Source organism: Lolium rigidum, chromosome 1, assembly GCF_022539505.1.
Source record: "Lolium rigidum isolate FL_2022 chromosome 1, APGP_CSIRO_Lrig_0.1, whole genome shotgun sequence".
Lineage (NCBI taxonomy): Eukaryota > Viridiplantae > Streptophyta > Magnoliopsida > Poales > Poaceae > Lolium > Lolium rigidum.
Genome location: NC_061508.1, coordinates 341421831 through 341448276, shown reverse-complemented (window position 1 = coordinate 341448276; position 26446 = coordinate 341421831). Strand labels below are relative to the sequence as shown.

Below are 26446 nucleotides of genomic sequence, written 5' to 3'. Positions count from 1 at the left end.
GGGGCACACATCCACAACTGAATTGGAGGCTCCCAAATCAGTAACAATACAACAATCAACAACAACACATCAACACAAATCAACTAGGGAACCAAATAGGAACACTAGCATGAGATCCCTCAAACAAATGAGGGGAAATGAAAAACGCTTCGGTGAGGATGTAGATCGGTGGTTTCTCCTTCGAATCTCCAAAGATCAAGAGCTTTGGTTGGGGGAGGAAGGAGATCTTGCAAATCTTGTGGTTCTTGAGGTGGCTCTAATGGTGGTGAAGCTTGGCAGATTTCTTGTGCAATGATTGAGCAACTTGTCCCTTTGGAGGAGAGAGCTATTTATATGATTGAAGCTCTCAGATCTGACTGTTTGAACCATTCCTCGTAACACCGGAAGTTCCGGCCAGGAGGGCCGGAAGTTCCGGCTGGCACCGGAAGTACCGGCCAAGGGAGCCGGAAGTTCCGCCAGGAAAAATCTTCGTCAGGCAACCTGTCAGAAAAGATGGGGGCGGAACTAGGGCGGAACTTCCGGTCAAGTTCCGGCCAAGTTCCGAAATAGCGCGAAAACCATACTGGATGTTTCTGAGCCACAATCGCGGACTTTCGGAACTTGTCCGGAAGTTGGGCGGAAGTTCCGCTGACAGGAACTTCCGGCCAGCTTCACCGGAACTTCCGGCCAGAGAAGAAAACTTGTAATCAGAACAACGCTGAAGGCCTTCTGCATGAAGCACCAGGGCGGAACTTCCGCCTGCTGGGGCCGGAACTTCCGCCAGAACCAAAAATACCTTCAGAACATCAGAATTGCCATACCATTTTACCGATCAACAATGTTTATCAAAAACTTGTACCTGTCTACATCAACACACATAAATATATACCTAGTGTTGACATCAAACACACAAAACCCAAAAGGGCGGGAAATGTTCTTTCAGATGGGAGCAAAGAATATATAATCAGCCAGACAATTAAAGATAACAATAGCCATATATTGACAAAGATGGCAGCAATTTAATACCTAGGATCAAGGATGGCAGCAATGAATATATATTTGTTCATCTTCTCCGGATCACCCCAATACTTATCATATTTATCCTTCATCTTGATAGCCATGCTTTTAAAGATTTCATCATCACCACAAATCACATGTTCACTCCATTCACCCAACAAATAGCTGACAGCAGCAATCTCTTCAAAGAAAGTGTTGGAAGTGATATACTTGGTGCCAGAAACCTTATTGGTGAGGTCATAGAAGTATTTGAGGAACTTCTTAAACTCACGGATATATACCCAATCACCATGAATTGGAGCACCGCGTTCAGCAGGAAACTTATCTGAACCCATTTTTGCTAGCTCACTCTTGAAGTTAGGATCATCAAGTGCATACTGACAAAAATCTCTCTCAAACTTCTGACCGCTATTTAACATCAGATACGTGGAGTTCCATCTAGTGCAGCAATCAATATGAAGCAAACCTTTACTCTCTACCTTGCTTTTTACCACACACTTTTTAAATAAAGTCATCCTAGTTGGAGAGCTTCTCACGTATTTGATAGCATTTCGAACTCTGTTAACTGGATGGCACATTATCTTTAGCCCATCTCCAACCACAAGATTAAGAATATGAGCCACACACCTCATGTGAAGGTGTTTAGCCTTTGCCATAGTACAACCCCTATTTGTCAAAGAACTCTTCATGTAATTTAAGCAAGTATCATTGGAAGAAGCATTATCTACGGTAATAGTGCACACTTTATCAATGCCCCACTCCATTAGTAGTTTATCTAATGATTTCCCAATTTCCTCCCCTTTGTGGCCATCTACCAACACAAAGCTAAGTATTTTTTTTATGAAGATTCCACTCAGGGGTGATGTAATGTGCAGTAAGAACCATGTATCCTTGAGCCTTTGACGATGTCCAACAATCAGTGGCGAGGCAAACAATTTGACGGGAATCGATGAAATATTTTTTGAGCTTAGCTTTCTCAGATTTGTAAAGAGCCATAACATCTCTATACAGTTGTTCTAGATGGAACAATGAACCTAGGATAAGCTTTGGACATGAAGAACCTAAAACCTTCTTTTTTTTGAAAATATGAATGGCAGCTCATCGACTACTATCATGCGAGCAAATGCTTCCCTAATCTCTTTCTCATTGTATTGCCAAGTACCTCCCGAAGGAATAGAATTACCATCAGCACTAGGTTGGTACATAAGCTCTGTTTGATGACCACCAAGTTTGCTAGGATTCTTCTTGCAAGATTTCATATGGTTTATTAGGGAAGAAGTACCTGCACTTGAAGATTTGCAGCCCAGATTTGAACCGCAATAGTTACAAATGGCACGATTTGGATCATTTTCATGAACAATGAAGTGTTGCCATATCTTGCTATGTTTGTTCATTTGTTTCTTGACACTGCTGACTGGGGTCGAATCTGTAGGACCAGATCCAATGCCGGAACCAGTGCTGGAGCCATCACCTCCAAAACCAAAATCAACTTCCAAGTGTGCCATACTATGACTCTCGGTCTCGGACATCTAAATCAAGACAAGAAATTTCTCTCATACATCTAAAACATGACATCTACCAGCAATCTCTAAAATCTGTAAAGTTTCTCTCATACATCTAAAACATGACATCTACCAACAATCTCTAAAATTTCTCTCATACATCTAAAACATGACATCTACTCTAAAATCTCAAAAGAATAGAAGTGTAAGAAAGTAAGAAGTAAGTACTGCCACAGTGCCGCTTCCGGAGTGGTTACCTGAGGCCTGACCGCTTGAGCAGTGAGCGGCTGAGCGCCGATTAGAGGATGACCAGAGGAGATGGTGGAGGCGTGGAGCCGTGGTCATGGCGGTGGAGATGCAGCCGGAGGGTCGCTGACTCGCCGTGGCCCGTGGCCCGTGGGGATGGTGGAGACGGGAGAGTGGAGAGGATGGGGACGGTCGGACGGGAGGGGACTGGGGGTCGCCGTGGCCCGTGGGGATCCGGCGGAGGCTTGTAGGTTGCAGCAGTCGACGTGGGCGTCGCCGGTCGGCCCTCCGCCAGCAGGATTAGGGTTCGGCGCCACCCTTCTGCTCGCCTTCTGGTCAGGTCGTGCGCGCCTGCGGGGTGCAAGGCAGAGCCGAGACAATTGACGACGGGACAAGGCACGACCGCACGAGGACGAGCATCGACTAGCTGGGCCTGCCGGCCTGGGCATCTCCGCGGCTGGGCCTGGGCTGTGCGGTTAGTTTTGGTTAAAACCGCGGTTATACCGTTTAAAACCGAAAAGACCGAAGGTTAAATGGTTAATGATTCTGCCAACTGTAATCTTAACTGTAAACTGATAAAACCGAATTTTTGGGTTTAGTTAGGTTTTTTTTGCTTCGGTTTTCGGTTTCGGTTCGGTAATGCCCGGGCGGAGGGTATACCATACTATACAATGGCCACAAGAAATTTCTGCATGTCTATCGGCTATCACATATGACCGATGATTGCGAATGTGAATCCAAAACAGAGAGATAAAAAAAAGTTGCATTCATGGTTAAGTTATCTTCTCATTGAGAACCAACCTGAGGCTGGATGGTTATGTGGGTGGTTGTACCCCGAGCCCACAAGAGTTCAAACTCCAGGTTTGACATTTGTGTGTCTTATAAAGGCGAAATATTCCTTCAGTGGGAGGCGACGTTCCGTCGACAGCGAGGCGCCTGCGGTGACTTCGTCAATTTCAGGATCCAATCCGCCAGCTCAGTCTTCCGGAGGTGCTCATAGGGGTAGGGTGTGCATGTGTGCGTTCATAGGGGTGAGTGTATGCGCGTGTATGTGAGTGTCTGCGTTTGTACTGTGTTTCTAAAAAAAGTTATCTTCTCATTGTTGACCAACAGCCATGTTGGACACCTGAGGAAGTAGCCCCGGAAGTATTTTTTGTGTGGAATAGGCTGCCACCACCGGATTTGTGGTTCAAGTCAAGTTTGGCATCCCCTCTTGGGTCTTCTAGTGGCCTATGTCCCCAACGCCCAGCCGGTAAAGTTTAGCATTTTACATATTGAATTAAATCATGGTAAGATATCAAAAACTAGATACAAAAGATGAAAAAACAAAATTAATGTGGTATAGATAAACAAGCATCAACCTATGCTTTTATTGTTTTAATGGAAATAATTAAGTTAATATGTGTGACATTGCATGTCTCAGAAGGCATCCACTTCTTCCTAAATGTTTTCGGAGATCAATATTGATATTTAGGGTATGTAAGTGGACCCAACCCACATGTACTCCAAAGAGGGCATCATTGGTCATTTTGAACCAATAAATGAAACTATGCAAATCATTATGATTATGCCTTACCATTTTTAAACAATTGCAAGATAAGCGATAGATTTTTTGCAAGCCATTGGCTGACATTTATACATGACAATTCAAGTAAATTGTGTAAATCACAAATGTAGAATCTCCTCCAAGAACGTTCATGTTGTAGAGGTAAAAGGAGATCCCCAATATTAACATGTTAGTTGTTGATATTCCTTTGAGATTGCTTAGCACACTGACTGCATGGTAATATTGACATGCTAGTTGATGTGTTTAACTTTCTTATCATTAATATACAACATAATTAGATGCGCCAAACCGTCCGAGTTGTTACGGAGTAGTTCCCCGCATCAATTGTGGATAGGAGAGATGTTTCACATGGATTATCATATTGTACAACCTTGTTATAAGAATTTATGACCATTGCTCTAATGTGTGTTTTGGTGTTTGTGTTAAGCCAATAGTCTACATACAACTCGAGAATCTCCACTACGCAGGAAGCCATGCGATGCACCTAAGTACGGTAAGTCATTCATTAGTTTTGCAACTGTGAAATGTACTATATTGTTGTTCATTCTTAATTCTTTTAAATACCCACTAGTCACTTACCTAGTTGGAACCTATTGTAAGTAAAGAGCATATACATTTTATAATCTCTCCTACATGGGAGGCCATTGCCCCCCCCCCCCTCCCCTCACCAACTCTAAGATTTTTTCCACAATAGCACCATATGTTTACTACTTTTTTGCCAAACATCTAACCAGGCCCATCGATAGGACCGTGCGAGCTGGGTGACCGCACAGGGCCCCAAATATTTGAGGCCCCAAAATCTCGGTGCCGCCTCAGGCCTGCACCAATACATCTCCCTGTTTCCCAGCAAATTCCGTAAGACCTAGTCCCGCTTCTCGAAAGCTTGTGGACCAAAAAAAGCACAAACTGATTCAGTTACCAATAGCACATCATACTTCTCCCGATCAAGCGATCTAAGCAGCTCCAGTTGTGCAAGCCTCGATCTGATCCCCTGTCCTGATCATTATGCTCTCTCAAAGGTTTTTGCCCGTCTCCATTAAAATTGATAGATTGCGATCTAATCAGCCCGCCTGCCCACGTCAGCCTGAACGGCAAGACATAGACACACGTGTTGCTAGCGGCCATCGCGCACGGATTGGATCGGGATGCCGGACAACGTATTTGACCACGCCAGATGAAACAGGGCTTTAGGGCTCGCAACTGAGAGCGGTTAAATGTCCAGCGCGCCCCAAAACCCTTTGGAGGACGCGGCTAGAGATGCTCGTTCTATAGACAACAATTGTATACCCATTCTCGGAAAATTTTGAAGTTGTTTGTGACAGTATGTAGAACTTTCACATACTGATCAAACTGGAAGAAATTTGAGTATTTGGAGCTAAGGTATAATTGAGGCTTAGAATGTTCTCTTCTCTATGATGAGTCTCGCCACACCTGAAAATGCATTATACTCCCTCCATTCACAATTAATTTGTGTTCTAGATTTGGTCATAGTAAAAATTTGTAAAGTTTAACTTTAACTAATTAAGCCTAAAAAACGAATTAAATAAAAACCGATGGAGTAGAAAAGCATGTGGCCATCTCAAAAATCATATGTGCTAGAGAGAATGACTGAACAAAAAAGCATCCACAATCAGGCAAGATTTTGGCTAACCACAATTACATAATAAAAATCCAGTCCCACTTATAGATGTTCGCACAAACTGTAACGACACTGGCCTGACACATTGACAAACACACGACACTGTCTCGCAAATTACCAGACGGCGACTTCAACAGACAGCTATCGGGTGTGTATATCAGAATCATAAATCAATCATCCTAGTAAGATCACTAGCCACCACGGAGGGTGGACTCCTTCTGGATGTTGTATGGGTAAAAGGGTGCTGCCATCCTCAAGCTGCTTGCCGGCAAAGATCAGACACTGCTGGTCCGGTGGGATGCCTTCCTTGTCTTGAATCTGCGTTCTGTGAGCTTGCGCCCTGGCCCATGGTGCAGCCCAACTTAAGTATACCGGGGCGTGGTTGCGGAGGAGAAATTCAGTACTTTCATAAACTGCTTGAGCAATATCTGATACTCACAAGGTGCAACATCAATTTCACCCATAGTACAACACAAGGAAACAGCGACAATACATTTACAACAAAAAATTGATTGCATGCAGCATGTCACTGGGCAATGCTCGTGGACGCGAGTACAGACAGACTGAAACAGACTAACCGTCTAACAGAGCATTACATTCTCACGAATAGAGGAGCTATCCTGTATTATTATGGTCGATCACCCACTGCTAGCGACCTCGCACATGTTTCCGCAACATAGTTAGTTCCCTGGCTCGAAGAGATCGTTCAGGACGGCGTTTGCCACGACGGCGCCGAGCCGGGCTACCCAAGGGAACTGGCTCGCCGCGGGCGAGAGTGTCAGCAGGAGGACGCCCAGGAGAAGGAGCGCGAAGCCGAGGAAGACGATTGTGGCGTCCGCGACAGGGTTGCCAAATGAGTAGGTGACGACGGCCCATCCTCCTAGCACGGAGACACGGCCAGCATCGAGGAAGAACTGCCGCATCTGAACAACGCCGGCTTCACCACCGAGAACTTGCCGAGCTTCATAAGCCATAATATATCGCGCCTATCGAAGCTTGTGAAGCTCTTATCGTACCTTGTAGCCGTGTTCTGGTTCGTGCTTGTCAAAGTGTACCTGAGCACTTATATAGGGGGAACCGATTCTTGGGAGGTGCACATGGTGCACTGCACACGCACAACTGCTATTTTTAATTCTGATGAGGGAGCACGCACGACAGAATCCTTCAGCCCTGCCACTTGACAAACCTAGCAGTTATGACGCTGACCATGACGTTTCACAAAGAAAAAAATAGTGCGATTTAGACAACTGGCAACAACAGTTTTGCAAAACTTATACCAGATAAAATTAGACAGATCCCACAAGTCAATGGTTTTTGTATTAACAATTAAGAAATTCACAAGCCGGAGGAACCTGCCATCCATAGCATCGTGCGGCTCGCCAGCCCACGATGGCGTTTGCCACGACGCCACGACGGCGCTGGCCCAGGCAACCCAAGAAACTGGCCAGACGCGGGGTAGAGTACGAGAGTGTCAGCAGGAGAATCTAACCTATAATAGATGCCCCCAACGGGGGCCTCGCAGCGCATCCACGCAGGCAACTTGGCACGCACTGGCTGGGCGTTCGCTTGGCTTCTCTTCCACCAGTTGGGCCACGTGTCACTTCGTGGTTGAGTCAGCTGAGGGAAAAAGTAGGTCCACTCCCGCATCTCACCTCCTCCACCAATCCCTCCTCTCGCATCGCCCCACCCAGCCCCCTCTCGCATCTCACCTATCCCTCCTCTCCCCTCTCGAGCCGCCGCCGGCTCTCTCCACCAAGATGGCGCCGTTTTGTGCCTTCCCTCTCTCTCTCGGAGGATGCCTGGCCGAAGCAGCAGTTCGGCGCCGCGCCACGCCCACACGAGTTGGCTAGATCATCACCATCCTCCACCCTGCGCCACACTCGCGCCTAGGGTTCATCGTGGGGCTTCAATTTAGGGGTTTCCACGCCAAAGAATCAGCAGAGGAGGAGGAAGAGGTGCCGGGGCGAGGGCCCAGTAGCGCCAGGACTCACCGAGGCCGCCGGCTATCGAGGCGGCACAAAGGGGATCGAGGTCGCCCACGATAGACGCTGGCAAGCAGCAACAAAACGGGTCGTCATCGCTTCCAAACTCACTTATCAGCCTCCTATGGAGGCAAGCAACGGCAGGGGACTGCCACGGCCAGGCTCACTTGGAACACAGGTGCCCAAGATCTTCTCTTCCTCATGATTTGTCTCCTCCTCCTCCCCCTCTCTCTTTTAATCCCCCAAATCTTGTATGTTCGTGCACATCCATATATATATGCCTACACAAGGTGTCTTTTTTGGTTTTGAGTAGAGGAGATTTTCACTGAGTTGCTGAGTAACAGCTGCATGCCTGCTGCTTTCACATAACGAATGGAGCCTCTGATTAGTGATCAACCTGTAAAAGAGTTGATAGTTTTTTATACTACTTCTTATTTAAACCTACAAATTACTAAGTTTTCCTTGCGATATAACATCTTATATCTAACCTGCAAGCACCTAAAGCTTATTTAATCTTTGCCTTCTCTCTATATACAACTGGTCCTGGTTTCGTTTTGTGGTGATTAGTTGTGTTGTGATGGCACTAGCTGTGTCTGTTGTGATGATCAAAAGCAAGTCCTTCAACACCTAGAACATGTGGGAACGTACTATCCTAGGTAACTTGCTGAAGCATATGGTCTCTTCTTAGCTATTGTATATGAACTGGTATACTACACGGCACGGACGATTGATTCTTAAGTCCTTGCCTCCCTAGCATTGACTTTTATCTATGCCGAGGACCATTGTGAAGAATAAGTTTGACCTTTATCTATATATAGGGCCATCATGTCTCCCTCCCCGCCAAGCACCACCAAGGCAACAAGGTACATCTCCACATTTGCTCTCCTCCTTCTATACCTACATATTTGATTTTGTGTAAGAGGAAGAACAGTGGTTCATAGGAAGAGCAGGGTGGGGCTGTTGTAAGATTCCTAGTTCAAGGAAAGCACATCCTTTGTTGCAGTTCAGAGAATGCCAAAACACTACAGCTAGGCAAAAGAAACATTTCTTGTGATGGGTTTGCGTCCATTGGGCTCATCTGCCTATATGTGCCTTTCGCAGGTCGCCCCGTGTGCAGATGCCGTGGAGGGTCTATTGTGAGGGCTGTAGCTGCAGGAGATAGTGTCAGTACTCCAGACTTCAGCATCAGTCGTTGTACCAGTGACTATGATTCTCCACACAGGTGCCGGTGGCTGCGTCTCTCTGAAATGATGTGTACATATAGGCAGCTGATGCTGAAGTCTGGAGTACTGACACTATCTCCTTAGTGGAGTACTGACACTATCTCTCTGAAATCATGTTTCCGTTGGCCGGATGGATGGTTGCGGTACCTGCACATGAGTTTCTGAATTAGTGGAAACATGAGGAGTACAATAAATATTCTGAATTAGTGGAATCTTTTTGGTTAATTGCAGTCCCACGGAATATTTATTGTACTCCTCATGTTTCCACTAATTCAGAAACTCATGTGTATTTACATATGGATGTTTGTTCTGCGCTTAGTGATGATACTGATGTGTAGAAAATAATATTACTTCGCATGTGCTTATTGAAGATTATCATGGTGCAAAAATGAATATTTATATGTGATACTATCTCCTGTATTATGATCTTCTATTTGTGTTTGTATGAAAGCATAACTCAGAATTTTCTAGGTTGCTTAAGTTCTTATTTGCATACATTAAAATTATAGTGCATTCTCAAGGCAGCGAATGATTAACAGCACCATGTTGCATACGTATTAATTGGTCCATGGTGTTTCCTATTTTTAATGTAGGGCCCAATATGTTTAGCTTTGCATTTGGTAAATCTTATTGGTAAGGTTTGATTATTTACCCTTCTCTTTGCAGGTAAACATGAGAACCATCCACCCAAGCGATTATATTGCAGTCTACTATTACTATTAATTTCAAGGGAAGAAGCATATGAACAAGGTATCTGCATTACTATTGATTTCAAGGGAAGAAACATATGACCAAGGTATCTGCATTACTATTGATTTCATGGAAAGAAGCAGGTGCTCTTCTTCACCACTATTGATGGTTAGTTTGCTATCTCAGCCAGCAGCCAATAATTCCTAATAATATTTCTGATTGCATTTACGGAAATAGGATTGCACTATGCAATACACGTGCCACTTCTCAAAATGTTAGCTACAAGCTTACTGCCTGATTAGTAATTCAAAAGTTTGTTATGTAGTTTTAGATACAACATATAGTTGTTCCTGCAAAGTATCATCCCAAGAACAGTCCTAAGCATCTTGTGCTAATCGTAGTTTTTTTTAATCCATACAGCTTGCATCTGAACTACAGAGAACTATTTTCTAACCATTGTCATGGTGGTGACTTTTCAGCTCTAATATTTTCCTTCATGTATTATTTTAATATATTTCGTTTTACTTTGACCAGTGGGAAGTACAACAATCTGCAACAATAGTTGTTCTCCTTATATGTACTTGCATATGTAGAATACATATGTGCTTTTCTATATCATGTACTACTGAACAATATGTGTTAACCAAAGCATGTAATCAATCTTGTTTTCAGATCATTGAAGATGTAGTTATGGACATCCTAAATTGGATTATATTAATATGTGATGATCTTTAGGTATGATCTTCCAATTTATTTATCTAATAATTTTCTATCCCGTTAGCACCCAACTTCTTAGGTTCTTAATATACATTATATAAAAGATTCCTTCTATCCAAGATTGAAAACAAAGGATATTTTGCAAAGATTCAAAATTAATTCCCTTATATGAGGCTTATACATTAGGGAAATTCGTATATTATTACATTGAAGCAGTTACTAATCAGTGACAGTTTTTCAGCTGGAATCCATTATTTTTCATGCTGGTAGATGGAATGTTCAGTTTTGAAAAACTTAATGAACGAGAGAGATTGTGGTAAGTTGAGATACCGCTCGGCAGGTCCCTTCACCCTTATATACACGGGTGGTTATCTAGGTGGCCAACCGTAGATTTAGCATGGCTCGCAACGCCAGTTCATGTTCGTACCCAAAATCCCCTCCTTCTACTGTCGCTGTGCCACAATTATCTTCTTTATGGAGGTCACTATCAGAGAGAGATTTACACTTTTTACTGTGTTATAATTTTAGGTACAACTACAATATTTCTGATGATGGATTAGAGCAACATATACTTATATGTTCAGTCCCTCCTCGAATATTTGACTTTACCAATGGATGCAGCCACTGGTTTGGCTTCTGAAGTATACTACGTGTGATTACTGCACAAGGTGAGCAATTAGATCGGCCTCCAGAGTATACCTTTTCTCTCTGTCTAAATGTGTGTTTTACATTTGAGAATGTTCAATTCCAAAACGAAAAGTATGTTTTATAAATATTGAGGAATCAAGGATGAATTTACTATGGTGGATTAGTTGTGTTTCAAGAGCTGAATTTACTATGTGAACTTGATGATACCCCGCACGTTGCAGTGGGACATTAATTGGGAGTTGTTGTGTATACATAATTATAGTATCTCCATATTTTAATTATTAATACACACAGCCAACATGAGAGAAGAACATAGGTTGACGATATTATTTTCACAATAATTCAACATACTATAACTTAACTGTATTGTGGATGCACTGGAGCAGCAGACTTAGAAATTTCATGCTATGAGAACCTTGCAGCATAAGTGCGCGTGGATAGGAATTAGCGTCACCTTGAACCATTTTGAGCGGAAGAATAACCAAAGGTATACAAAATGAGATGGTTCCTGAGTTGGAAAACTTGTAAGCATTTACTAGATCTTATTCAACAGTCTGCAAGCCTGCATAGAACAATATTAAACATGGAGACAGTAAGAACCGGCCATGCCGGATTCTCTCATCGATGCTAGAATTGTCCTTATCACCTGCATAATCAAGTAGTGGTATTTTAAATTTTAACTACAGATAAAACTCAGTACTTGGATAAAACATTTGGTCAGCAGTATTTAATTAGAATCTTACATTTGTCAAGCGGTAGGTTTGAAGAAATACTATTCAAGTGCTTAACCTTGGAGAAGATTGTTTGCCCATGTAAGTGTGGTGACCCAGCATACCACTGCATGGTGTAGTATGCAAGTCTGACATAACACCAATGAAACACCGTTCCACTAGCATTACATCGCTCAGAGTGGTACAACAGAAACATATGCGGGTCCAAGGCATGTCTATAGAATTACACACAGACTCTGTTACATAAGATTATCACAGCCTCCTACTTTACAATGAGGTAAAACTGCAAATAAACTCCAGAAGAACGACTCGTAGTCTAATCCTATTACGAACTCTACTTGTAGAGTATCTAACTAGCTATAGAGGCTAAGAATAGATTCTAACTAAATAGGAACTAGGTTTAGGAAGCTAGTTCATTTCTATTGCTAATCTAGGTTTTCTCCCTGTTGAATGTGGTATCTGACTCTCCTGACATGGTCCTGTCTCTTGAAGTAGTTGTTGACTCCTCGGCCTTCGAGTTGCACTGTAGATCCTCCTTCGATGCCTCCATATCTAAGCAGGGGATTTAAGAGTGGGATGAGTACGAGCGTACTCAACAAGTTCATTATAGGAAAAATGTGTTTAATGCACTAGCTACAGCCATAGACCAGAAAGTCATAGGCAATGCAGGTTTTTGTAATCATTTCTTCAAAAGGTTGCTTTTATTCTGAAGAGCTATGTCCGTCAGCCTTCACCGGTTGACTAGAACTTCATGGAGTTCCTTTCCGGCCGCGTTCGCGAGTTCCATATCCCGGAACAGGGAGTGACTGGTCACAGTTCGTTACACTCTGCAGAGGTGTGTTGCTTTACCCATAAGAGATCATAACCTTGGTGCCAACCGGGCATATTCCCCGTCCACACTTCCTTTGGTGTGAGGCCCGGTATAAGGTCCTAGTCAATCGTATTCCTCCGCTACCTCGAACACCCACCCTTTGTTGCAATCTCCGACCCTGGGTCCACGCCGGTTCACTTACGCCAATTAAGGCTGGGCCCCGACCACGACGACAATGCACGGCTCTACCATACATTCCTACGCCGGCAGTTGCAACCCATCATAGACCTCATTCCCGTTGGGACTTCTACGGGTTCCCACCCCTGCATCATGTCTCTCGAGATCATGTGCACCCGGTAATGAGCATCCGTTGATGAACGAGAGGTGGAAACACTTTTGACTACTCCGTCCCATTCCAGATCTTATGGTTAACACGGGTATTACGGCACAAGAATCACTGGACGACATGTGTTGTTTAATCCTAGATGGATATAAACCCTTGCAATGGAACCTCCACCATATCAACACAATCCATGGTTATTCATAGTTATGAAAATAGTGGTTTTTTTATGCAATAGTGATAAACATAGTACTTTGCAAGTAATTTGGTAAAAATACTCAAATGACATGAGCAAGCGATGAACTTGCCTTTCTTGACTGCAAGATTATGCAGGCAACGTCTTCGATACGCAATAACTCCAAATCTGAAATAGCATCATCGTCCGGTAAGGACGATGTTTGAAAGATTGGCAAGGATGCAATAATGCATAAGTATGAGATGCAATCGCTCTAAACGTGACCTAACCCCGATGATTTAGGATTAGTGAGGTGTGATGATTAGTTTTGGGTGTGTTGCACTTTTAGAGTGATTCACAATCAAGGTTCTTATTAAGGTTTGATTACTTAGTATCATGTACAAGTTATATAATAAAGCATAGTAATCAATTGAGCACACAAGGAATGATAATTGACATAATGTTAATATGTAAAGAACAGGTTGTCGAGCTTTAGTGCTATATGGCCTGGTTAATGATTACTTATTATATTCTTCAAAAGAATAACTTTTGAAGAACATGTTCGTTAATAAAGAACAAGTATGACAATTGGGTTTGTGGGTTCTATGGTTTCCTATAGTTTCAATTGGTCTCTGAAGTAAGTATTAGATGGATCCCAACTATGTTGGATTCATCAACACAAAGGGCTTGTAAGGTTGAGTTAAGCCTAGGCATCCTAAGCAATTATTCATACAAGGTTGCTATCAAGATTGGTTCATCTTATTGGTGATAGCTAGCTAGGGTTTATAGGTCCTTATAAGCAGGGTTGATGATGATTCTTTATTTACTTCAAAAGAATAACTTTTGAAGAACATACTTCTAAAATAATAAGAAGTATATCAATTAGGGTTGAGGTGGTCTAGGTTTTACTGTTGGTTCTATTAAGTAAGGAATAATTGGCTCCTAAATAGGATGGTGGATAAGTATCCAACACTAGTAGGGTTTAGTGGAATATGGTTAGGTAATGCTCAAGAGTTGGTATAGTTGTTCATGAGGTTCATCACATTGGTGTGATGCTAAATAGGTATTAGTAAGGTTGATAATCTTTATGCTAGGAATTAGGGTTTAGACTTACTTGACCCTATTTGATTATCTAGGTTTGATGGGTATGTATAAATGGAATACTAATTTAGTAGTGATAGGGTTCTACATTTTATGTGGACATGGATATGTCTTTAGTTGCTAATTATGGTTCTATGATTTGAAAGAAAATATCATGATCACATGATCCAACCTAGGGTTTAGGTTAGAAGCAAATTTAGGTTCACAAGAAATACTTGGAGTTAGGGTTTGGTTCATAATTGAGTTAGGGTTTTAGGGTTTCATATGAGATGGTGAGGTTGTAATCTGTATTCAACATGTAATTAGGGTTTCCTAATCTACCATATAGTTATTAAGGTAATAACTTTATTAATAAGTTGAAGTTATTAATAACTTTGAAATAAAAATAATATTGGATTTGGCATTTTATTATTTTAGAGGAATTTAATAATTAAGATAATTATTAATCAGGGTTTAAAATTTCTCTATTAAGGATTTAATAAGATAACAAATAAATAAAATTAGTTTTCATGCTTTCTTTATTTACTTACTGGTTTTTATTTATTTTTGAAAAGTTTTCCTAATTATGGAATTTTAATTCATTTAAGAATAAAAGAAAAGGCTTAATTATTAAGTTTAAATCAGTTAAATTTTTATTAAAAATAAAAATTTCATATTATATTTTTATTGGATAGATCTTATTTTTAGGATCATTTTGATATCTCATTTGTATTTTTCTGAGTTGTAATGGGTTTTGTATAAATTTGCAAAGTTGCAGTAATTATTGAATTTAAATTAAAACGAAAGAAAAACTAGAGCTACCCGGCCAGAATACACCCACAGTCAATGACTGGTGGGGTCCTGGCCTTGTCAGCTGCCACGCGGCATTGACCGAGTCAAAATCAGTGACTCAGCACGGGAGCTCACCGTCGGCGGCAGTGGAGAACGGCGGCGACGCAAGAGGGCTCCCGCGGATGCCCGCGCATGCTGGTTCGAACCGGGGCGCTGCGCTGAACCAACGAGTGGTGGAGCCGCCCCCTAATGGTCGCCGGAACCTTGCCGACGGCAAGGCCGAGCGGCGGCGGACCGGGATCGATGGTGCGGGCGATCTATGGAGCTCGATAGAGGAAGCTGGGGAGCTCTAGCGAACCAGTGGCTCACCGTGATTACGAAGGAGGTGATAGCATGGTCGGGGAAGCTCTCAGTCGCCGGAATCAATGGCTCCGGCCGACAGAAAGGGCGAGCTCGGTGATGACGCTGCAGGACGCTTCGGCTTAATTCCTTCGGTGGGCTGAGCAAGAAGAGCACGTTGGTCACGATGGTGGCCATGGCTTGGCTTGGGGAGGCTCCGAACGGCGGTGATGACCGGAGTCCGGGGTAGCTAGGGTTTGGTTTCTTTCGGAATTGAAACGGAGGAAAAGGAAACGGGGCTAGGTTTCTTCGCGGTATTTATACTTCTCCGGTGGTCGTCGATGGTCGCAGAGTCCACATCGGCGGCCGGGACGTGGAGCTCTGTCGGCGTCGTGCTGTCGAGCATGCCCGTGTCGAAGAAGACGGAGACGAAGATCTCTTCGTCCACTTCGCATGGATATGAGGCGAAGGGGTATGTTGGCCAGGCTGCTTCTGGGCTGCGGCTTGGGCTGTCTTCGTGGGCCGCTTGCTGGGCTGCGGTGGTGGGCTGTGGCGGCCAGGTGAGCCAGGTAAGTTAGGTGAGCCCATTTTCTCTTCCTTTCTTTTATTCATTTTCTGTTTTGTATTTCCTGTTTTGAATTCTGTTTTAATTCAAATCTGTTTTGCAGGATTTTAAATGTGGGGATTCTTTTGGAGTTTATAAATATAATAATTAACTTCATATAAGATCTTAAAAATATATTTTATATGTGTAATCACACCCTTGTTTATTAAGTGTTATTAGAGTTTGGAAATGGGCATCTATATAGTCATAATTTCCAATATCAATTTAGGGTGGTCCAACTATTTTTTAACAGGCCCTTCTAAGTACCTATTGATAGTTAAGTTTTTGTTACCTTGCAAGAAACAACTTTAAATTAATAATTATTGATGGATTTCTATTAAGAAAGTGATTTAATGGCATGATTTCATGTGCCTAATTATTTCTAAGGACTTGATCTCTCATTTGAAAATGTTGTCATTTGTCTATTATTATAATTTAGTAACTTCTTTAAATACCTAGAGTAGGTACTACTCTCATCATGGTTTGGTCTTGGTTACAAGAATAAGTGGTTTATCTAAGTGGTTAATCACCACACATGGGTTTAATTATAGGATTTAAATAGAGTGCAATTCTAGGCTTCTAATTATATTTACCTAATGGCACATAGTTTGGAACTTAATTGTGGCTTAGGTTTTAGTTGTGATCACCCAAATGATGCACCAACTAGGGTTTAGTCTCCCTATCCATGATAAGGTGGTTACTTGCTTAATAGTTGATGTTCTCCTTTAGTTACTAAGGACTTGATAATTGGTTTTATCTTCTACCAATTTACTTTTATTAATATCCTCAATTTATCATTTAAAGTAACTAAAGTGGTTATGGTTCTTTTTATAGTTAACTTTGGTTATATGGATGAATGGTTTCTCACCATATAAGGTATAGAGTTTGACTCTAAGGCTTTCTTAGGTTCTTTAATTGTGGAATAAATGGAATATAGATGTGGTAGGATTCTACTTATGATCATCAAGTGATTCACAAGTTAAGGTTGGGATGTAAGCCTAGGGTTGCTTATTAGTTACCTGCCTATGATTTTATGTGGTGAATGATATCTACTTATCCTATTAGGATTTAACTTATCCTTACATACCTCAGGAGCATGATCATGTATTAAACATGATCAACTTGTTCTTAAAATCTCTACCTCAAGTTCTTAGAGTTTATGATCATCCCTCAATTTATAATGATCAAGGTTTGGCTTCCTAAGTTATCTCTCAAGAATTAGGTTTCTCACTCCCAAGATTAAGTATTGTCTTGATCAACTAAGTATAGCACTTCTAATTTATCTTCTTGAATGGGACTACTATGGTTGCCTCTTAAGTTTATATCCCAGGAGAATGCCTGAGATATTATGTTAGGGTTCTACTTAATCAGTGATGATATACTCATCTGGTATATGGATAGTTCTCTCCCTCACATTCAAGTGTTGGGCTTAACTTTCTTGAGTATAACACCTTAGCTTGAGCTCTCTCTCATAGGAATGGTTTATTCAAGGGTTTAGGGTGTACTCACAATATCTCAATAAGTATTAAGTCTAAGACTCCACTTGGCTATCTTGATTGAGTTAATCACCTCCTTACTTTATCAATTCATGGATATGGTCTTATTCCATGTGATATTAGGTTATCTCACCATTCCAAGGGAAATGGTTTACAACCCAATACTTTAGTTCAAAGGTTGTCCTTTGTTCATTAATAGGTAAAGCTAGGTTTAGAATAAATGGTCTCTTTCATTTGGGAAGGCTTGAATAATACTCTAGGGTTCCTCTTGAAGATAATGTTGTGATCATATGGATATTTATATTCAATATTAGCCTCAAGGTTTGTCATTGCTTCCCTAAATAAAATAGGACTCTCACCTCTTTAGATTTGATGTACCATAATATGGAATAGAGAAGAATATATACTTCTAAAGTTGATCTCCTTGTCATGTTTCCAAGAATGAAGTAAAATGGATACCATGAGGTTCATGGTAGGATCAAGGATTAGTTCAAGACATGGAAAAGATAAGTCAAGGATGGTTTCTTAATTTGTAGTTGAATAGATGTTCATATGTTATGGCAAGGATTACCATATTATGATCTTTTATAAGATCAAGCAATTGATCCTTGATTAATGTGTTATTGTGTTGTTTTTGTTCCATTTGATCTAACTCCTTAGATCAAATCATTACTACCCAAAACAAGGATTTAGCAAAGTCACATTGAGGTTTATAGCGCTTGACTTGATGAGCTACTTCAATTCCACCAAGGTCAAGTGAAACTTCAGTTACTGTGACTGTTTTACTTTAAAGCGCGAAAATTCCCAGATTTTCTATGCATGAATGCAATGCACACATCTGTTTCCTCTATTGTTGTAACCCCAATACCTGGGATATTACAGTCTCTACCCCTTAAACTAAACTTCGTCCTCGAAGTTTGATCTCTCTCACGTTTCCGGAGCGTGGATCTGACTTATGCAGACTATATCTTTTTTTTGAACTCCGTATTGATCTTGTTGGATATATTTGAATATATCCCTTGTCCAGATTCTTCCTGGAATCCATTAGTGTCTGTCTCTGAACCATGGTTTCTTTCAATATCATAATATTGTTTCCTTTCTCATTGAAGATTCAATGATTGAGACTTCTTCTGATGCTGCTAGTCTTAACTGAGGACTAATTTGATAACATATTCCTAATTGGTAAAGTAGGTCTTTGTTTTCCCTTACTACCCAAAAGTGCAATAATGGTACTTGGTAAGGTACTGACCATGGAGATGGTCGTGATGGTTTATTTCCTTAAGAATGGATTAAACTCATTTAGTCTATCGAATCATGGTTTATAGTTGATACCTATAACTATTTTGGGTTATTTAGGTTCCATGAAAGGAATCTTTCAAATTGACTTTAGTTTTGGTATAGTCAATCTCCTTCGGTCTTTGGCCTTGTTAAAGCTTTGTTTGGTCTACGGAATTTACTTCATCCATCTTCATTAACCTTAGTTTACTTGAGCTATTATACATCTGAGTAAATATTACTCACTTTCTCAAGTTATAGTCCAATTCTTACTTCCTCGAAGTATGAATCTCGGCTTCTGGTCTGACATCCTTCTGAAAGTAATGTCCAACAATCTTATGAAAATAAGATAGACTTCCTCTCAGTTCAGACCTTCATCATCCTTCTTGCTCAAAATATTGAGTTATTGTACATCCAACTCAATCTTTACTCTACCCCTTAGAGTTTTCTTATGGTCTTCAACTCCTTTTCTTCCATCCATTGGACTTATGGTTAGAATATTGGTCTGGGTCTAACTTATGGTTTTTACTTCTTATAAGGTCTCGCGAAGAATGTTTGTGGTGTATCCACTCAATTGTGGACATCCAATGTGAATCCTTTGACTAAATAATTATAGGTCATTGTTATTTGGCTAACAAAATTTTATTTGTTCACAACTTCTTGGTATGAAGAATCCAATTATGGACTAGTTGATATCAATTGTGGCTATTTGATATCTAAAAATGGATTCTATTATAGGTTTTGATCAACTGGACGAGATACCTTCTACTTTATCTCGCAGTATTGATCCTATATCAACTATGGTCTTCTGATATCAACTATGGTCTTCTTATATCTGCTATGTTTTCATATATCATCTTCCTTTCTTCAGGGTTTATTTTGCAAGAAAACCACTATGAATATAGTATCCAAAGCGATTTCCCATGCATTCCCTCTTCCATAATGACTATGGTTCTACTTTAGTTTCACCATAATCACCAGATTTCTTACCTTCATTCTTCTTCCGTACTAAAGTACTCCTCTATTGAAGTAAAGCATGAGTTTTGGTTTGGTACTTCCTTCAGAGTATTGTGGTTACTTCCCACAACTTTGCTTCCTTTCTCTGATGAACCTTTATCTTGTCTTCAAAATCTTTAGAATTCGTCACTTCCTCACACGAATACCATTACCCTCTAGATCTATAACATCAAGTAGGAACTTGATATTGCAACATGCACTTGCATATCGAAGTCAAACTTCATGTATGGATCTAGTCAAACAATGAAAATCCAATAAAATCCAAGACGATTCAGCTTTGTGCATATAATACACATTATCATGAGCCTGAATATGATAGTTGAGTAAGACATCTCTAAACATCAGGCTCTGATGTGTAGTATATAACACAACATAAGATAGGTTTATATCGTGATACTTAGCACGAATATGTGGATTTCTACTATTTGTCTCAACATTTATCTTAATTGCACATTTGCAAGGAGATAAACTTGAAACGAAGTGGCCTAGGATAGTTAAGGTTAACCTAATTTTCTTCGGAAGTACTACTTAACTTCCCTTTTGTTGAAGACTATCTCACATGATATGTCTAGGTTCTAACATTGCTACTCTAAACACATAACTATGGAAATATAGCTCCAATACTTCCTATTGTTTCTACCATAAGACTATGGTCATGATGTGCTTGGCACACTTCCCATATTTTTGGAACACAGTTCTTGCACTATTGTCTGGCTTCTTATTGTTCTCCTCCTAAATGTTTAAGATGTTCTATTCCATCACATAATGATTCTCAGGTGAATCATATATGATTACCATCACTATATGTAAGTAGACAAATTTTATTCCTATCACTCTTCCTTACCTCCCATGATTGACTCATCATGGTCTATACTATCGCATATAGCTTATATTTATCACTTACTATCAGTTGTTTCACAAGTTTGGATAGATTTTACTTACCCATTACTTGTCTTGGTATACACCTTCTAATAGGGTATTACACATATCTTCATTACTCGATATCACTCCTATTACAGGTCTGGATAACTCTTACTTAACCATAACAAATGTTGGTACATATCTTCCAATAGGATATCTTCCTTATGGTTGTATCCTCTCTTTGGACTACCATGTATTGTATACCAACTGTGATCTACTCATCTATTGTTTTAAGGACTTAATTATGTGCTACATACTTGGGATTAGCTACCTAACTTCACTTAGAAAAGATAGGTAAGAAAGTTGACTCAAGTGTGTCAGGATTATTCTCAAGTGAATATCCATCTCAAGTCAAAAGAAGATTTGGTTTTATCTAAGACAACTTCCTATAGACACTACCAATCCTATAGGTCTCCTTTAAAGGGTTTTAATCCTAAGGTCTAAAGCATTTGCTCTGATACCAACTGTGGTGACCCAGCATACCACTGCATGGTGTAGTATGCAAGTCTGACATAACACCAATTAAACACCGTTCCACTAGCGTTACATCGCTCAGAGTGGTACAACAGAAACATATGCGGGTCCAAGGCATGTCTATAGAATTACACACAGAATCTGTTACATAAGATCATCACAGCCTCCTACTTTACAATGAGGTAAAACTGCAAATAAACTCCAGAAGAACGACTCGTAGTCTAATCCTATTACGAACTCTACTTGTAGAGTATCTAACTAGCTATAGAGGCTAAGAATAGATTCTAACTAAATAGGAACTAGGTTTAGGAAGCTAGTTCCTTTCTATTGCTAATCTAGGTTTTCTCCCCGTTGAATGTGGTATCTGACTCTCCTGACATGGTCCTGTCTCTTGAAGTAGTTGTTGACTCCTCGGCCTTCGAGTTGCACTGTAGATCCTCCTTCGATGCCTCCATATCTAAGCAGGGGATTTAAGAGTGGGATGGGTACGAGCGTACTCAACAAGTTCATTATAGGAAAGAGGTGTTTAATGCACTAGCTACAGCCATAGACCAGAAAGTCATAGGCAATACAGGTTTTTGTAATCATTTCTTCAAAAGGTTGCTTTTATTCTGAAGAGCTATGTCCGTCAGCCTTCACCGGTTGACTAGAACTTCATGGAGTTCCTTTCTGGCCGCGTTCGCAGTTCCATATCCCGGAACAGGGAGTGACTGGTCACAGTTCGTTACACTCTGCAAAGGTGTGTTGCTTTACCCATAAGAGATCTTAACCTTGGTGCCAACCGGGCATATTCCCCGTCCACACTTCCTTTGGTGTGAGGCCCGGTATAAGGTCCTAGTCAATCATGTTCCTCTGCTACCTCGAACACCCACCCTTTGTTGCAATCTCCGACCCTGGGTCCACGCCGGTTCACTTACGCCAATTAAGGCTGGGCCCCGACCACGACGACAATTTAGGACTCTACCATACATTCCTACGCCGGCAGTTGCAACCCATCATAGACCTCATTCCCGTTGGGACTTCTACGGGTTCCCACCCCTGCATCATGTCTCTCGAGATCATGTGCACCCGGTAATGAGCATCCGTTGATGAACGAGAGGTGGAAACACTTTTGACTACTCCGACCCATTCCAGATCTTATGGTTAACACGGGTATTACGGCACAAGAATCACTGGACGACATTTGTTGTTTAATCCTAGATGGATATAAACCCTTGCAATGGAACCTCCACCATATCAACACAATCCATGGTTCCATTGCCCACCACATAGTCATATTCATAGTTATGAAAATAGTGGTTTTTTTATGCAATAGTGATAAACATAGTACTTTGCAAGTAATTTGGTAAAAATACTCAAATGACATGAGCAAGCGATGAACTTGCCTTTCTTGACTGCAAGATTATGCAGGCAACGTCTTCGATACGCAATAACTCCAAATTCTGAAATAGCATCATCGTCCGGTAAGGACGATGTTTGAAAGATTGGCAAGGATGCAATAATGCATAAGTATGAGATGCAATCGCTCTAAACGTGACCTAACCCCGATGATTTAGGATTAGTGAGTTGTGATGATTAGTTTTGGGTGTGTTGCACTTTTAGAGTGATTCACAATCAAGGTTCTTATTAAGGTTTGATTACTTAGTATCATGTACAAGTTATATAATAAAGCATAGTAATCAATTGAGCACACAAGGAATGATAATTGGCATAATGTTAATATGTAAAGAACAGTTGTCAGTTTTAGTGCTATATGGCATGGTTAATGATTACTTATTATATTCTTCAAAAGAATAACTTTTGAAGAACATGTTCGTTAATAAAGAACAGGTATGACAATTGGGTTTGTGGGTTCTATGGTTTCCTATAGTTTCAATTGGTCTCTGAAGTAAGTATTAGATGGATCCCAACTATGTTGGATTCATCAACACAAAGGGCTTGTAAGGTTGAGTTAAGCCTAGGCATCTGATGTCTACGGGTGCTTCTATTCTTGTAGACAGTGTTGGGCCTCCAAGAGCAGAGGTTTGTAGAACAGCAGCAAGTTTTCCCTTAAGTGGATTACCCAAGGTTTATCGAACTCAGGGAGGAAGAGGTCAAAGATATCCCTCTCAAGCAACCCTGCAACCACAAAGCAAGAAGTCTCTTGTGTCCCCAACACACCTAATAGGTGCACTAGTTCGGCGAAGAGATAGTGAAATACAGGTGGTATGAATAAGTATGAGCAAGAGTACGGCGCCGTAAAATAGCTTACCGGCGTGCAGCTTGATGGTAGTAATATTGTAGGAAGTAAACAAGCAGTAGTAACGCAGCAGTAGTAACGCAAGAAAACAAGAAACAAGCAGCATGATAGCGTATTTAGGAACAAGGCCTAGGGATTAGACTTTCACTAGTGGACACTCTCAACATTGATCACATAACAGAATAGATAAATGCATACTCTACACTCTCTTGTTGGATGATGAACACATTGCGTAGGATTACACGAACCCTCAATGCCGGAGTTAACAAGCTCCACAATTAAATGTTCATATTTAAGTAACCTTAGAGTGTAAGATAGATCAATACGACTAAACCAAGTACTAACGTAGCATGCACACTGTCACCTTCATGCTTATGTAGGAGGAATAATACACATCAATACTATCATAGCAATAGTTAACTTCGCAATCTACAAGAGATCATGATCATAGCATAAACCAAGTACTAACACGGATGCACACACCGTCACCATTACACCGTGCATGAGGAATAAAACTACTTTAATAACATTGCTAGAGTAGCACATAGATAAATTGTGATACAAAATACATTGCAATCATAAAGAGATATAAATAAGCACTTCACTACGCCATTCATAACAGTGAATAAGTATTCTGTGAAATATAGCCTAAGAGACCCACACGGTGCACACACTGTCACCTTTACACACGTGGGACAAGGAGTCTCCGGAGATCACATAAGTAAAACTCACTTGACTAGCATAATGACATCTAGATTACAAGCATCATCATATGAATCTCAATCATGTAAGGCAGCTCATGAGATTATTGTATTGAACTACATAGGAGAGAGATGAACCACATAGCTACCGGTATAGCCCCGAGCCTCGATGGAGAACTACTCCCTCTTCATGGGAGCAGCAGCGTTGATGAAGATGGCGGTGGAGATGGCAGCGGTGTCGATGGAGAAGCCTTCCGGGGGCACTTCCCGTCCCGGCGGCGTGCCGGAACGAGACTCCTGTCCCCCAGATCTTGGCTTCGCGATGGCGGCGGCTCTGGAAGGTTTCGCGTACCGTGGCTTTTTTCGTAAGGGTTTTCGACGCAGGGGCTTTATATAGGCGAAAGGGCAGCGTCAGAAGGTCGAAGGGGCGACGACACCATAGGGCCGCGCGGCCAGGAGGTGGGCCGCGCCACCCTATCATCTGGGGGGCCTGTGGCCCTCCTCTGGCGGCTCTCGGGTGTTCTGGATGCTTCCGGGCAAAATAGGAACCTGGGCATTGATTTCGTCCAATTCCGAGAATATTTCGTTACTAGGATTTCTAAACCAAAAACAGCAGTAAAACGAGAACCGGCACTTCGGCATCTTGTTAATAGGTTAGTTCCGTAAAATGCACAAATATGACATAAAGTGTGCATAAAACATGTAGGTATCATCAATAAAGTAGCATGGAACATAAGAAATTATCGATACGTTGGAGACGTATCAGCATCCCCAAGCTTAGTTCTCGCTCGTCCCGAGCAGGTAAAACGATAACAAAGATAATTTCTTAAGTGACATGCCATCATAATCTTGATCATACTATTTGTAAACATATGTAATGAATGCAGCGATCAAAACAATGGTAATGACATGAGTAAACAACTCGAATCATAAAGCAAAGACTTTTCATGAATAGTACTTCAAGACAAGCATAAATAAGTCTTGCATAAGAGTTAACTCATAAAGCAATAAATCAAAGTAAAGGTATTGAAGCAACACAAAGGAAGATTAAGTTTCAGCGGTTGCTTTCAACTTGTAACATGTATATCTCATGGATAGTTGTCAATGCAAAGTAATATAATAAGTGCAATATGCAAGTATGTAGGAATCAATGCACAGTTCACACAAGTGTTTGCTTCTTGAGGTGGAGAGAGATATGTGAACTGACTCAACATAAAAGTAAAAGAAAGGTCCTTCAAAGAGGAAAGCATCGATTGCTATATTTGTGCTAGAGCTTTTATTTTGAAAACATGAAAAGAGCATAAAAATGAAGTTTTGAGAGGTGTTTGTTGTTGTCAACGAATGGTAGCGGGCGCTCTAACCCCCTTGCCAGACAAACCTTGAAAGAGCGGCTCCCATTTTATTTTATATTTGGGTGGCACTCCTTCCAACCTTTCTTTCACAAACCATGGCTAACCGAATCCTCGGGTGCCTGCCAACAATCTCATACCATGAAGAAGTGCCTTTTTATTTTAGTTTTATTATGATGACACTCCTCCCCACCTTTGCTTTCTCAAGCCATGTCTAACCGAATCCTTCGGGTGCCTTCCAACAATCACATACCATGGAGGAGTGTCTATTTTTGTTAATTAATTTGGGACTAGGAATCCCATTGCCAGCTCTTTTTGCAAAATTATTGGATAAGCGGATGAAGCCACTAGTCCATTGGTGAAAGTTGCCCAACAAGATTGAAAGATAAACACCACATACTTCCTCATGAGCTATAAAACATTGACACAAATAAGAGGTAATAACTTTTGAATTGTTTAAAGGTAGCACTCAAGCAATTTACTTTGGAATGGCAGAGAAATACCATGTAGTAGGTAGGTATGGTGGACACAAATGGCATAGTGGTTGGCTCAAGGATTTTGGATGCATGAGAAGTATTCCCTCTCGATACAAGGTTTAGGCTAGCAAGGTTTATTTGAAACAAACACAAGGATGAACCGGTGCAGCAAAACTCACATAAAAGGCATATTGTAAACATTATAAGACTTTACACCGTCTTCCTTGTTGTTCAAAACTCAATACTAGAAATTATCTAGACCTTAGAGAGACCAATTATGCGAACCAAATTTTAGCAAGCTCTATGTATTTCTTCATTAATAGGTGCAAAGTATATGATGCAAGAGCTTGAACATGAGCACAACAATTGCCAAGTATCACATTATCCAAGACATTTTACCAATTACTACATGTAGC

General features: G+C 41.0%; 1 pseudogene; it reads right to left on the bottom strand.

Annotated features, from left to right (window-relative positions):
* Window positions 1–6141: 6141 nt before the first annotated feature.
* The window catches only part of LOC124664018, an 84725-nt pseudogene continuing 64420 nt past the window's right edge, over window positions 6142–26446 (bottom strand).